Below are 4,218 nucleotides of genomic sequence, written 5' to 3'. Positions count from 1 at the left end.
GTCAAATGGTTCCTGAGTTATTGTTAACTGTAGCCACATATGGTGAGACGGACAGACGGACGTACGACACCCCATGGGAATAGCTCATCTTGACGATGTCAATGTGAGCTAAAAACTGCAATAATGACTCTCAGGATAATAGTTACAATCGGGTACAAAACAACACCATTTTCACGCAGTTAATATGTTACGAGCCAATGATTGTTTAGAACCAGTGGGTTCGATCATTGTCATACCACCGTGACGTCATCACTTTGGAGCGCTATATATATACAATTAGTATCATGTAGTGATGACTGGGAAATAGTTCATGACCACAGGCACTTGTGACAGAGTCAGTAAAAACTGAAAATAATATTCACAAATACTACCGTACCTCGCAATTAGGCCTACAGTTCCACTGTCTTGTCACTCTATATCAACTTCCCTTCATAAAAACTAACACCGAACCCTCCCACGTTCGCCGCTGATAGTGTGCTGTCGCGCATGGTAATAATATATAAGGAAGGTAGGAAACTCCGTTCCCGTGATTTTCAAAGATCACTCCTCGCTTTTTTCAAATTTCACAAATTTGTCAGGCACCTACTATACGACCTTCATCTTGGTCTCGTTCTGCTCTCTATACTCCACTGAACAAAACTTCGCAACTACCGTGGTCGATAAGTACAGCAGCTCTATGTAATCTGACTTCAAACGCAGAAGTTTAGCAGTTTGTGCCGATTCATCAGGATTGTATATACGGTTCTAGAATCCGATTGGCCCCGCGCGCGGTAGCACAACAGCCATTTATGACGCGTCCCACCTACAGCCAATCGCGCTCCGCGTCGCCGGACTCTATCGGGGCTGCACCAAACTCCTAAACTTCTGCATTTGAAGTCAGATTACATAGAACTGCTGCACTTATCGGCTACAATAGTTACATAGCTTTATTCAGTGGAGTATAGAGGACAGAACGAGACCAAGATGGAGGTCGTAGCTGCCTGACAACTTGAGCCGCGTGCGACCAGTGCAAGCCTGTGACCAGTCCGGGAGGTGTGCCTGAAAAATACAAAACTTACGCACACAATTCTGCCGATGCAGTACACAATGTCGTCCGTGTCGACACGTGTGCTCGTCTGGGCACTTCCTCCGGTGGCTTACCGGTTTCCAGAAACTGCAACATACAACGACATGTATACATTTTGCTTATGAAACTTCACAAATTTTCTTTCCTGTCCTGCGCACGTTGCCAGAACGCTCGCTTTCGCGATCAACTGAACTGCCTGTCAAAACCATGTGACCGGGTGCCCTTCTGGTACGGTATACCGTTAAAATTAAAGAGACTGAAATCGAACTTCCTTTTCCTCGAACGTACTGTTCCCAGCAAATCCATTAACTACTTCGCGGATTGATGGCACGAGCATATAGCTCGCACGTCTTACTTCGCTCTATAACTTTCTGACCTGTTCAAGAAAACTCACTCCCGTGTGATGCGCATGGCAAAAAGATCCGCTGATTATCTTTACGGTAACAAATGTGAAACAATTCCTCGGTCACTCAGCAATGATAGCGAATCTATGCGTCGGGATGCCCGTGACAGCTACCCGAGCCGGCTTCTTCTGTAACAAGAAGCCCGGTCTTCCCTCTGAATGGCGGCCACTAAGCTTCTCTACAGCCCTTTTCAGCCCACCAAACGACACAACGCGAAAAGCGGGTCACAGAGTGCTCCCGTAGTTTCCCGCGCATGCGCCGGAGATAATTTGAAACCGCATCCAGCGACAACCCACCTACTCTACCAGAGGAAGCGACTTTGCAACCTCGATACGCTTGTTTATTCGCCTTTTACGAAACGCACAAGGTTAAAACGGTGGATGTATTCTACAGCCTCATCCCACCGGGCGTTTATCGCGTCTCCTTTGCTAATGCAAGCTTACAACCCAACAGTTCCCTTTTTCCTTCCTCGCTACTCTTTCCTTTTCCACTCGTCCCTAAATCTTAGTGGCACACGAATGTCCGGCCGCGTTCTCGTACCACGTCTCTCATGCACATTAGCTCCGCCTCTTTCTCGTCCTACATATACCGGGGTTGCTGCGTCAGCGGCCTTCTGTGAATGCGGAGTTAACGCTACAGGTCTTTTGCTTACGTTAAGCATGACCTCATCGTCATCGTCGTCATCCGTATCCTCTAGCCTAAGGCTCCACCCAGGACCTTCCTCTCCATCCGTCACCCTCTCCCTATCATCGTTCGTCACCCCTTCCCTGTCTTCTTCCTTCCCCAACTCGTTAAGGAGACCCTCTTCGTCCTGGTCCTGTCTCGTCCCTTCTACGTTATTTACGGTTAGCCAGGAGGGCGGAGGGTCGTCCGTCTCCCACAGCTTTAGCTGATTCGTCACAACTACTCGGGGTTTTGCCTGCTTGCTCTGCTGAATCCAGCACAACGGCCCTTTTTCACGAACGATCAAGTACGGCCCCGTCCAAGGGTTCCCCAGCTTTCTATCGGCGGGTGGGTAAAAATACCAAACCCAGCTTCCTACGGGAAAATGGCCAGGTTTCACTCTTTTGTCGTACTGAGTTTTCTGATGCACCGCGGCCTTATGTAATTGTTTCCGCGCAAACTCGTGTGCATCGGCAATAGCTTTACGCAGCCACTCCACGTACTCGGTTTCACAACTATGTGCCACCTCGCCTGGAGGAGGTCCCCACTGTAGGTCAATGGGCAGTCTAGATTCCCTTCCGAACATTAGCAAATTAGGCGTACACGCGGTTGACTCGTGTACGGAGGAACGATACGCCATTAACACGTAAGGTAAATGGTCGTCCCAATCGTTATGGTGCTTATTTACGAAAACGGCCAACAACGTCTGTAAACTCCGGTTGAAGCGTTCTACCTGACCATCGGATTGTGGATTGTATGCCACTGTTCGGGTCTTGTCAATTCCTAGCAGGCCACACATTTCGGTGAAGACCCTCGATTCAAAATTCGTCCCCTGGTCGGAGTGTAAACTAAGGGGAACCCCGAAACGTGTCACGAACTGCGTCACAATACAGTCGGCTGTCGTTATCGCCGTCATGTCAGGCAAAGCATAAGCCTCAGTCCATTTCGTAAAATAGTCACTGAGAACGAGTATGTATTCGTTCCCGGCTTCAGTTCGGGTGAGAGGGCCCATGAAATCGATCGCGATTCTTTGTAGCGGCGCACCCACCTTCTCCTGCTTTAACCCGTGTCGCCTAACTTTACGACCCTTTCTTTTGGCGCAGGCTGCGCACTGCTTACACCATCGCTGTACATCGCTTCTAATTCCTATCCACGTGAAACGCTGCCTAATTCGTTCTAACGTTTTCCTGTTCCCGAAATGGCCCGAAGTTCGCGCCCCATGCAGCTCGGTGAGTATATCGCGACGAACTTCTCTCTGTGCTACTAACTGGGGAAGAGGGTCGCTCTTCCTGCTTCCGGGCATCCATAACCGATACAACAGCCCATCATGTAATTCCAGAACGGACCACTGGGCCCACAGCGCTTTGCATTCGCTAGAATAGCTAGCTATGTCAGAGTACAGCGGTCTCTCGCGATTGCCTTCCTTTAACTGTACAATCCTACCTATAGCCGCGTGTATAATAGCCTGCGCCAGCGACCGCGCATGCATATTTTCACTCACAATTACAGTAACTCAACGCAGCAACTAACCTAACTCACAATCCTGATCACGCGCACCTTTCATTTGTAACCTTTCTACCTCTTAGTCTTTCCGATTTCTACCCTGCGTTGTGTTTTTAAACCCCACCGGCGGTTACAGGCCGGCCTTCAAACTCGATCACAGGATTGTGAGGTTAGCTTAGTCGCCGCGGTTAGTGATGTGCGCACATACGCAAGAAGATGCAAGATACACGTACAACAGCTACCCCAGCTAGCATTCCCATATGGGGCCCATATGCCAACCCATCTGGGGCCCATAGGGGCAAAACATCTGGGGCCCTAAGGCATCTGCACCCAAGAAGCATATGGGCCTCATATGGGCTAGCCCATATAGCCCAGATGGTACCCATATGGGACCCATATAGGCGAGCCCATATAGCCCAGATAGCCCAGATAGTGCCCCCATTGTACCCATATAGCCCAGATGGTACCCATGTGGGACCCCTATAGGCGAACCCATATAGCCCAGATAGTGCCCACATTGTACCCATATATAGGCGAACCCATATAGCCCAGATAGTGCCCATATAGTACCCATATAGGCTA

The 4,218-nt window shown here is 49.4% G+C and overlaps 1 long non-coding RNA gene across 1 annotated transcript in view; it reads right to left on the bottom strand.

The window, feature by feature from the left end:
* The window catches only part of LOC106816073, an 8,921-nt gene extending 8,744 nt beyond the window's left edge, over positions 1 to 177 (bottom strand). Inside the window, exon 1 of the long non-coding RNA XR_001394829.1 lies at positions 167 to 177. This is a non-coding gene — a long non-coding RNA (uncharacterized LOC106816073). The remainder of the gene's footprint in view (positions 1 to 166) is intronic.
* Between the last annotated feature and the right edge of the window lie 4,041 nt (positions 178 to 4,218).

The sequence above is a fragment of the Priapulus caudatus genome, unplaced genomic scaffold (genome assembly GCF_000485595.1).
Source record: "Priapulus caudatus unplaced genomic scaffold, Priapulus_caudatus-5.0.1 Scaffold1276, whole genome shotgun sequence".
NCBI lineage: Eukaryota > Metazoa > Priapulida > Priapulimorpha > Priapulimorphida > Priapulidae > Priapulus > Priapulus caudatus.
This window is presented reverse-complemented; position numbering and strand designations above follow the sequence as displayed.